Source organism: Panthera tigris, chromosome A2 (assembly GCF_018350195.1).
Source record: "Panthera tigris isolate Pti1 chromosome A2, P.tigris_Pti1_mat1.1, whole genome shotgun sequence".
NCBI lineage: Eukaryota > Metazoa > Chordata > Mammalia > Carnivora > Felidae > Panthera > Panthera tigris.
This window is the reverse complement of record NC_056661.1, coordinates 117565711-117577141: the sequence shown is the minus strand read 5'-3', so window position 1 is coordinate 117577141 and position 11431 is coordinate 117565711. Positions and strand designations below refer to the sequence as shown.

At 40.2% G+C, this 11431-nt stretch overlaps 1 long non-coding RNA gene across 1 annotated transcript in view; it reads right to left on the bottom strand.

Moving 5' to 3' along the window:
* Positions 1 to 11431, bottom strand: part of LOC122234043 — a 33361-nt gene continuing 21930 nt past the window's right edge. The window contains exon 3 of the long non-coding RNA XR_006211762.1: positions 1 to 203. This is a non-coding gene — a long non-coding RNA (uncharacterized LOC122234043). The remainder of the gene's footprint in view (positions 204 to 11431) is intronic.

The following is an 11431-nucleotide window of genomic DNA, read 5'->3' as shown; positions in this document are numbered from 1 at the left end:
TTTATTAGGAGTCCTTTATGTGCCAGAAACTTGTACATAACATTATCTTGTGATCTTCAAAAGAGTCTTGTTGGGTATTACCACAGCCAGGTTTCAGACAAGGAAGTTGAGCTCAGAAAAGGTAAAAAAAAACTATTGCCCAAAGCTTCATGATGGATCAGAGAGGAGCTGGAGTTTGGATAGCCTTCTCTGGAATCCGGAACCTGTATTCAAAAAAATTTTTTTTAACGTTTATTTATTTTTGAGACAGAGAGAGACAGAGCATGAATGGGGGAGGGTCAGAGAGAGGGAGACACAGAATCTGAAACAGGCTCCAGACTCTGAGCTGTCAGCACAGAGCCCGACGCAGGGCTCGAACTCACAGACCACGAGATCATGACCTGAGCCGAAGTCGGCCGCTTAACCGACTGAGCCACCCAGGCGCCCCCGGAACCTGTATTCTTTACCTCAGCTCTAGCAGAAAAGTTCATCAGCGTGCTGTTTTGGTCTATCCCAGAGCCTTCCTCTAGTTTTCTTAAGTGACCTCTATACCAGGTTGACCTTGGAAGGTGACAGCACAATAAGTGAACTTTTTAGAATTACAGTATTCCAGAGACTTACTCTCATATAAGGGGCAGAGAGAGAGAGAGAGAGAGAGAGAGAGAGAATCTCAGGCAGGCTCCATACCCAGCACAGAGCCCAGCAGAGAGTTCAATCCCACAAACCCGAGATTGTGACCTGAGCCGAAATCAGGAGTCGGACGCTCAACGGACTGAACTACCCAGGCGCTCCCCCCAACAAAAATTCTATACCTGTCTAAACATGAGAATAAATGTGTTTTCAGATATATGAGGTCTCAACAGAGTTACTGACCCTTTTTCAAAACAATATGGAAGGATATGCTCCATGAAAATGAGTAAGTAAAATAAGAAAGAGGTAGGCGTGAAATAGAAAAGATAAGGGATCTAACACGGAAAGGAGGCAAAAGGAATTCCCAGGATGATCGCAAAGGAAGCCCCACAGCGGCAGATATCCAGAAACCTAGAAAACAGTTCGTCCGGATTGTAAGGGAAGAACAGAGGAGTCCTTAGGGAAGTCTCCAGGAAACAAATTAAGCTGACAGACTACACGAGGGATTTGACCCTATTGGGAAGAGTTTTCAGTTTGAATGGAGAGTTTGAGAATGAGTTGATGACAGGTATGTAGAAAATCAAGCAACCAAAAAAATAGAGGACAGTATAAACTTTTAGGAAATAAAAAGTTGTACAAGAGATATAATTATGATAAATTGCATGACTGAACTGTAAACAATATTAATAGATTCATAATTATGTAGTCTTCAATTATGGGTTTAACCTAAAAATATGGTGTAGTTACTTTGGGAAGATGGGGAAGGGGAAATATGTGTGTGTTTTTGGGTGTTTGTGTGGGGGGGTTGTATTAAAAGAGGTAATTCCTCATCTTCCACAGAGAGAAGCAAATAATGTTTAAAATACAAAAATCAAGAAGTAACAGCATAAGCACATTATTTGTAAATTGGATATAAGCACTGAAAGACACAGCTAAAAAGAACTGAAAGCAGTCACTCCAAAGAAACAGGAATAGGGGCTGGGAAAGGGTGGGTGAGAGGACTGCTTTCTGTCAAGTTTTAGTTTTTAAATGATGTGCATGTATTACTTTGATCAGAATTAAAATTAACAATGTAATGTCTTAATTGGCCCATTGCCAGGGAAATGTTGTTAGCAGAGATTAGTTGAAATTAGAAATGGGATGGAGCCTAGCGGAATAAAGGGGGCACATATCACAGAGCAGAAGGTGATGCTATTAGGAGAGGTGAGAATTATATTTCTGCCTCTCTTTCATTTTTTTCCCAGGGCCAACCTGGGCTATATCTTTGATCTCACATCATAAACTATGTGAGGACATTAATCACATTTAAAAACTGTACTAACTTGTGTAGGACGCTAAGATCTATATGGTGAGTCAGTATGGCAGCACACTAAATGCGATCATCTCAGCTTGATTAAGTTAATGCATCTTTGCTGAATGGCCAATTCAGTATCCATGGGTACTTCGAATCACTGGAGGAATATTGCCGCACTGCTTAGCGGATACGTGTATGGGTGGAAGAAGGAGGAGAGAAGGCAATGGCCATTCTTATGTTTCTGTAAATTACCAGTCTCCTAGGTAAAGAATGACATCCGATTCGACATTCTCAACCGCGTCTAGCAATTGTTATTGCTCAATGAATATTGTGGTAGTAATGCTTGGAGGGCCGGGATGCTTGTAGCTTAGACATAACTGTTGCCGCTCGTGTGGAAATTAGCTCGAACTGCTGTTATGTTTCTAGCTGACTCTCAGATGGTGAGCCTGTGTTAGGCTGCCCATCCTGTGGTACTTGCACAGCCTCACTTCTCAGGACAGTTCCACTAATACGGGGTGCCAGAGCTCTGTGATAGCTCCAGCTTCTGCTTTATGGATTATGTGCACGTTTGGTGATCGGAACTAATAAGGTGGGGAGGTGGATGGTAGGAAAGAAAGGGGTGGTGTAAGAAAACTATACTTTATTGGAGTTGGCAAACTGCCACATCCTCTTCTCTGTTTATTAAAGAATCTGAGCACAAGACTATCGCGCACAAAACGCATCGGTAGACACTGTTGGGTGTACGGAGCTACAAAGACCCAGCCCACATGTCAAGGAACTTACAGTATCAATGGAGAGACAGAGTTCTGAATACTAATTACAGTGTCAGGCAGAATTCTCTAGAAGAACATTGTCTCTAGAGTCAGAGTATCTTAATTTCAATTCCTAAGTGCATGGCTTTAAATGAGTTAATCTTGGGGCACCTGGGTGGTTCAGTCAGTTTAGTGTCCGACTTCAGCTCAGGTCACGATCTCACGGTTCATGGGTTCGAGCCCCGCATCGGGCTCTGTGCTGACAGCTCGGAGCCTGGAGCCCGCTCCCCATTCTGTGTCTCCCTCTGTCTCTCTGCCTCTCCCCTGCTTGTGTTCTCTGTCTCTGAAAAATAAACATTAAAAAAATGTTAAATGAGTTAATCTTGTAGAGGCTTCTATAAGATGGAATAATAATGGCTATGATTGAATGAGTTAATGCCTGCTTAGCAAAGTGTCTGGCACATAGTAAGGCCTTAATAATAGTATTAGTAGTAGTAATAATAATAATAATAATGTTATTTTAAATTTTATTATAAACAAGCAAAATGTCATGGGAGCAAGGTGGAAGGAGTCTCTACTGATGGTATTGGGATAAAGTTAACTAGAGCTGAGCACTAGAAGATGAACAGGAAGAAGGAACAGAAGGAAGGGGATAGTATTTTGGCATTTCAGACTCAACAAATGTGGACAATGACACTGAGAGATGAAGGTTTTTAACTTATTTAGGGATCAGGCATATGCTTGGGGGATTTGTAGCAAGAGGTAAGGCTGGAAGGTGAAATGAATCCAAATTGGAATGCCCCTGGAATGTCATACGAAGAGAATTCAAATTTTATGCTGTTGGTGGAGGGAAAAGTGAAAGAGATATTAGTTGTTACCTAGTTGAGAGGAGAGGAGACGGGCACTGTGAGCCTCTCTGTGGACACGGGAAATGTGGGAAAGCAGTAGATACCAACAAGTGCCTGGAAAGAATGTGTAACCACTCACGAGTGTGCATCCCAAGAGAAAGGTCTGGTTTACGAGGGAAAACAATGAATTCTCATTTGGAAACTAGTGAGTGTTTTAGTTCTCAGGTTTGTTACAAATTATTTCCTCAAGAAAAGATTTCTTACATCAATGATTCTGTGAAAGCTCGAGTTTTGTGTAGCTTCAGAGGCAATAACACATGAATAATTGGATTTTCAAGTGGCCTCCTATATGTCATGTTTGGAAGTCATATAATATGTAATGTATTATATGCTTTCAGTGCAAGAATCCACTAAGAGTATTATTCTGCCAGACACTCTCTATAATCCCTCAGCATCTCCTCACACCTTGGTGGGGTCTTAGTATTTGAGGTAGGGTCTTAGTATCCAAGGTATGATTACTGATAATTTAGCAGGAGAAATTCCTCTTCACATTTGTGTGTATTTAACTTTACATTTGTTACAGTTAACTCCTATGCATATTTATTTATTTATTTATTTATTTATTTATTTATTTTTAAATGTTTATTTATTTTTGAGGCAGACAGAGACAGAGCATAAACAGGGGAGGGTCAGAGAGAGAGGGAGACACAGAATCTGAAACAGGCTCCGGGCTCCGAGCTCCAAGCTGTCAGCACAGAGCCCAATGCGGGGCTCGAACCCACGGACCGCGAGATCATGACCTGGGCTGATGTCGGATGCTCAACCGACTGAGCCACCCAGGTGCCCCCCCATGCATATTTAAAGGGTTTGTTATTGGCTTATCTGTAAGGCATGCTTTAAGAGCTATGATTAAAATTCATAAAATGCCAAATTTGGTCAAAAAGTCAACAAACTGAATTTAGAACAAGATCTCCCTTTTGGATGGCAGTGTTTTTATTCTCCTCACCCACACATTCACACCGGAATGTACCCTTGAATTCTGCGGGTGTTGTACTTGTCTCAGACTGGAAGGAAGGGAAATAACAATTCACTTTTAATTCTTTTTGGTATTCGTTATTACAGTCCCAGTTAGGATGATTTCTGTTAACACCATCAGCTGTTACATTGAACTCTGAAGCTTACAGGAAAATGAGTTGATCAGGAATTTGGATGATCAGGTTTAATAGAACTGAGTGGTACAACGTTGCTATTGGAAAGTATATGCCTGTACCTTGAATCAGTCGTACAAGATTAAATGAGTTTAGATAACTATTGGGTATTTTCTCACTAGCTTGTAAAACACCTTTTCCTCCCCCTGATATTTTTAAGGTCGATGAGAAAACATCAGAGGACTTTATCTAGTCATTGTCAAGTGGTTTTTTATTTTTTTAAGTTTTATTTATTTCAGTAATCTCTACGCCCAACATGGGGCTTGAACTCACAACTCCCAAGATCAAGAGTTGCATGCTCTTCCCGACTGAGCCTGCCAGGCACCGCATTGTCAAGTGTCTTTTATTATTTCTCTGCTGGATCCCGTCAGCACTGTAGTTACAGTAGGGTTGATCATTCATTCATTCATTGAAAATTTTTTGTCTTCTTTCTACGCATCAGGCACTGTGCTTGGTGCTGTATACCAAATGCTGAGGACACAGAGGTAAACAAGGTCTCTGCTCTTAGGAACTTCAATTCTATGGGGGGAAGGCAAATCATAAAGACAAATAATTTCAAGTAATGATAGACTGAAAAGAAAAAAAACCAAGGTAAGACATGATGACTACATGGGAGGCTGCTTTAAATAGGGGAGTTCAGGAATGCCGTATGTGAGGAAGCAACATTTGAGCAGAGACCTGAGTGAGAAGAAGGAGCCAGCCATATGGGGATCTGGGGAAACATAAAACTTATTCTGGTGACAAGACCAGTGCTATGTGCTTGGTGAAGAGGCACAGCATCCTTGATTTAAGGAACTGGTTACTAGATAAGGAAGGGCGAGTAGAGAGCTTGCAGTTAATATGGGTTTAAAAGCCTAAACAACTGCAAACTGATTTTCATACCCTTAGGAAAAGAGAGTAGTGAGGCAAAAAAACTGCTGGTCGATTTCCAAATCCCTTCTTTCCCTCTCAGTAACAATATTTCTAGGTAGACACATAGTTTAGAACCACCGAATCAGCACTGCATGGCTGTAATAGGAAAGAGGCTGTAATAGGAAAGAGAAATAAACTGCAATCTTATTTAAATTGCCAATATGTTGGATCTTGTTCTGCAGCTGCTTATATATGCTGACTAACATAGGTTAAAATAATACATGGGCTAACGGCAAGATTGAAAGCAATTTTGAGAAAGGAAAAAAAGACCACCTGTAATCCCACTTTCCTAATACAGCTATCTTAAAATTTGTATGTTATCTTCTGTGCCTCATCCACATCTTGTACATAATTGTAATGAGTTTACATGCCATTTGACATTCTGCTTCTTAAAGATCAAATCTTATGTTATATATTCAGCATTTTAATATAGTGGTCAGTTATTTTTAGCAGTTTTGTATCATCATAGTGTTGCTGTACTATAATTTATGAATCTATTCAGTCCATAATTTTTCAAAAATTAGGTTTATTGTGGTGCCTGGCTGGCTCGGTCAGTAGAGCACAGGGCTCTTTAATCTCAGCGCTATGAGTTGGGTATGGAGCCTCACGTTGGGTATGAAGCCTTCTTAAAAAATGAAAAAAAAATTAGGTTTATTAGTGATCTGGCTGTTTTCTTTTTTTGCTTGTTGATTTTCTAATGAATCTGGCTGAGTCTCTGAATGCCTCTTAAATGCTTAGCTTGAGTCTGAAATATATACTTGGTAAATGAGTATCAGATCATCAATTAATGTTAGCCGGCACCATTATTTTTGGTATTAGGATTGGACTCCACTGTCTGTCCCTAGATCTTTCAAACAAGATCTGGTTTGAAATGGTGGCTGGGGCAAGTTGGAGGACAAAGACGCAAACAACCTTCAATGAGCTGTAACCCATCAATCCTCATGTACCATTTGTAGGACATCTAGTTGTTAGATATCAGGTTTGTGAGCTGTGCGTGTTCTTTGGATATTCAGGGCTGGAAAGCCGACGCAGCCTCCTTTGATCTGCATCTTTAACCGTGTCTTCTCTCCCTTTACGCTGAGTGCTTGAACCCATTTTGGACAACCAATGTTTCCATTTTGTGGTTTCAGGGTCACTTGTGGCCTTAATGTTTTGGATGTCCTAATAGAATTGAATCACTAAAAAGAGCATTCCACAAAAAAGGCTCTGAAATCTCAAATTGAGTATTGTTATAGCTAAAAGTCTAATATGGCATGGAGTGGAAATGGTAGGGTTCTCATGTGGGTTCTTGCTTTTTTATTTTAGAGAGATAGAGCATGAGCGGGGGAGAGGGGCAGAGAGAGAGAGAGGAGAGAGAGAGAGAGAGAGAGAGAGAGAGAGAGAGAGAGAGAGAGAGAACCTTAAGCAGGTTCCACACTCAGCGCAGAGCCCAGGGCAGGGCTCAATCCCATGACCCTAGGATCATGATCTGAGCTGAAATCAAGAGTTGGATGCTCAACCAACTGAGCCACCCAGGTATCATGTGGGTGGGTTCTTGATGGTAGAGTAGTCAATTAATTTGGGTGTACTTCTAGTAAAAAGTATATTTTAGAATTATAAAATTTATTTTTGTTAAAGTGATACTTTAAAATTGTGTATGGGTAATATAATCACATTACTTCAAAGACCATAAAGTATAAAAAGTCTATAGGGATATGTCTCCCCCAACATTCTCATTTGCCCAGTCCCCCACTTTCCTTGAAATTAACCATTGTTCATGACCTCTTCCTCTTAGAGTTTTCTGATGTACATATAATCAAATATAAATGTAGGTTCTGTGTCCCCCCTTTTTTTTCACATTCTTCTGTATCGTAGGCATCTTTTGAAGAAATGGATTTTCAGTTTATTTTCAACACATAATTTAATAGATAGTAGTTTCTGGTAATATTATAGGTGTGATTACATTTCAAGGGCATATTCAGAGCCTAGAACTTAGAAATCATTTTCTTCCTTGAAAATACACTGAAATACCGCTCTAAGGAAATTTCAGGTAATGTAGTTTACGCTGCTAAAAACGAAACAAAAGAACACAGTTAAATGGTCAGGGTACAGCTGGAAAATGCATCAGATTTCAAAGTCCAGGTTTTCACAGCTGTGTAGCACTTGCAGCCCACGTGTTTATGTCACTAGGACAACAGAATTGTAGCTGGCATCCTGTAAAAGATGCACATTTCAGGTTAGCATGTTGTCGCTTCTGAAGTCTGATAGCAACAAGATCTAAAACCCTTTATTTTAAGAGCATAAAGGGCTTCTAATATAATATTCTTTTGACTGTAACAGAAACCCGAACCCAAAGTGGCTTCAATGATAAATAAATTTCTTGGTTCATATAAACCTGAAGTCCAGTGGTAGATTAGGCTTCTGGGCTGATTGATATAGTAGTTCAATTAACCAAGGACGTGTGTTCTTTCTGTCTTTGCTCTCTGCTATCAGTAGATAGCGTCTACTTTATTTTCAGGCTATTTTTTTCTCATATCTGTACTTACAGTAGGAATTGGGATTATTTATTGTCCCACGATGGAGTGGTGTAGAGTGGAGAGAGACCAGCAAGGAATGCCGGACGTCAGGGAATTCTGGAGAACCACCCCTCAGCTGAGACTTGCGTATGAACGACCATGAGAACGCTCAGTGACTTTTACGATGAATGGATAAGGAGCATGTGAGCATGTGTGCTTATTTAGAGCCTATAGTGCATCGTATGCAAGGTCAGCTGTTCCCAACTGAGGCTGTACCCTGGAATCAGTGGGGAGACTAAAACCGAAAAACCGATGCCCCAGTCCAGTTCCCAGAGATTTTGATTCATTTGTCCAGGGCTGGAGCCCAGATATTAGAATTTTAAAAATGTTCTCCAGGGGATGGGGTGCCTAGGTGGCTCAGTTGGTTAAGTGTCCAACTTGGGCCCACATCATGATCTCGTGGTTCACGAGTTCGAGCCCCGTGTTGGCTCTGTGCTGACAGCTTGGAGCCTGGAGCCTGCTTCGGGTTCTGTGTCTTCCTCTCTCTGTGCCCCTCCCCTGCGCATGCTCTGGCTCTCTCTCTCTGTCTCTCAAAAATAAATAAACATGAAAAAAAATGTTCTCTAGGGGATTCTAATGAGCATCCAGCAATGAGAACGCTCTTCTAAAAATGAAAGACTAGTGCTCTTAGGAAGAATAACACAGAAGTCAAACATAGTGCTAAGTTTTATTTTATTTTTATTTATTTTTCATAGTGTTAAGTTTTATTTTAATTGCTAATGAAATCATATTGGCAGCTGATAAGACTGGTTGTCAAACATCCCATATTTATTAAGCTTAATAAATGAACAAAGGCCGGATCAAACAGAACATACATTTTTATGTTGATAACAAAAGTAAGAAGTTGAAATACCACATTACCCTCCTTTCTTTATGAATAAACAGCGTATTTGCTAGTTCCCTCAACTCTTGAATCCACTCCCCACTCCTCCCCCTCTACTTCCATTTGCTCTTACCTTAAATCAGCACATCGCAATCTTTCACCTGTATCACCGTGCAATCTCCTAACTGGATTTGGTATTTCTCCCTTCTACTGGTCCTTTCACAAAGCTTCCAGGTCAACTATTAATAAAGCTGTTATTCTATCAATCATATTATCACTCTGCTGAAAAAAAAAAATCTCAAATTCCTTAGCCTGGCCTCTATGGTATGGTCCAAACCTATCTTTTTTGTCTTGTGTCACGCTTTACCCTGTCATTTACTCCATGCTTTAGTCAAATTGAATTAGTCACTATATCATAAACACACTGTATTTACCCACTCTGCCTACAACATCCTGTTTAAACTTACCCTTTCCATATAATATTGTCTGGTGATTCAGTTGAAAGAAATACTTTCTTTCTCAAAGGCTCATAACAGTCCAACTCACTTTATCTTGTGGCATGTGTCTTGTTCTACTGTACAATGTGGTGATGTGCATACATGACTTACCACCTTACAGACTGACATCTTTGTGTCCTTTTAGCTTATATTTGTTGAATGGATGAATGGGCTTTCCAGCATCTTCTCCTTATGAACTTCAGTTTTGCATGTTTCTATGGTTCCAGACCATTTGAAAGAGTTTAATGGGAGAGAGGTGATAAAAATGTCTCATGTCTTGGTTGGCAGCTTGGTAATGTTTACTATTTTCTTTTTTTTTTTTTTAAGTTTATTTATTTATTTTTGAGAGAGAGAGAGAGAGAGAGATTCCAAGTAGGCTTCTGCACTGTCAACATGGACCCTGACATGGAGCTTGAACTCACGAATGTGAGATAATAACCTGAGCTGAAATTAAGAGTTGGATACTTGGGGCACCTGGGTAGCTCAATCAGTTAAGGGCCCAACTTCGGCTTGCTCTCACAGCTCATGGGTTCAAGCCCTGCGTTGGGATCTGTGCTGACAGCTCAGAGCCTGGAACCTCCTTCAGATTCTGTGCCTCCCTCTCTCTTGGCCCCTCTTCTGCTCATACTCTGTCTCTCTCTTTCTCTCAAAAATAAATGAACATAAAAGAAGTTGGACGCTTAACCAACTGAATCACCCAGGCACCCCTGTTTACTATTTTCTGATTAGTTCTGTAGTTACTATTTTTTTTAAGTATTTATTTATTTATGTCACCTCTGTACCCAATGTGGGGCTTGAACTCCCAACCCTGAGATCAAGAGTCACACATTCTTCTGACTGAGCCAGCCAGGCACCCCTCTATAGTTACTATTTACTGAATGCCTATTGTGTGTGTGCCAGGCATGCAAATATAATCTATAATTCCTGTAACAACCATCTGATTCTCATCTTTCAGATGAGTAAACTGGTACTCAGAATAAGTAACTTGCCCAAGTTCTGGCATAAATTGATAGAGCTGAAACTCCAGACTTGCTCTGTTTCTCCCCGAAGCTGTGCAGTACAGGGTTAGAGCCGAAAACAGAGGTGGCCGCTAGGTATCAGGCTACTGATTTTTTATCTTTTCAGTGCATCCACAAGGTCAAGTTCCCATCTGCTCATTTATACATCAAGTCTATCCTGACTGTATTCCCAGTTCTACTAGGAAAGCTACTTCTTTCTCATCCAAATGCACAATTAAATGGAGAAGCCAATTCTGCATTAGATACCTTGAATCTAGACCAATCCAATCCTGCAGAAACCATCAGAAACCATTAGGATTCAATAATAGGGACTGAGAGGCATCAAAATGAGAAAATACAGAGCTGTTGATGAGAGATGAAATTTCATGGGGTAAACAAAATTGGTATGAAAACTCAGCCTATATATTCAGTCTCTCTCTTGCTTCTTACATATTCATAGGACATAAAGGTTGTGCCCATATGACCTCAAACTTTCAGTTTCAAAGTGAATTTGAATACGAATTTGTTACCTGGATATTCCCAAAATAATGAGATTTGGTTTTAGTCTTCAAGATGTTTACTTAACATTTTCACTTCTCATCCAGAGACAACCTATCGTAAAACTATGAACGCTAGTTGAATAAATACGGTTCTAGTCCTATAGGTTTAGACCTAGAGAATTAAATTTGATGGAAACTTGACAACCTAGTTCTAAAGCTGTTACTGGAATAAGGTTATTATTTATTTCAACAGAGAGGAGGACATCCATTTTTCTTACTCAGAGGTCTAAGTGAGTAATGGGCTACGCATTCCTATCCTACGTCACTCATGTGAAGGCTAAGTGTGAATCTAAGAGGTAACAGCAGCAGGAAAAGAGCCTCTTTTAAGACATCTGAGTGAGAACGATGGGCACAATTTGATTTGACAGCCTAAGG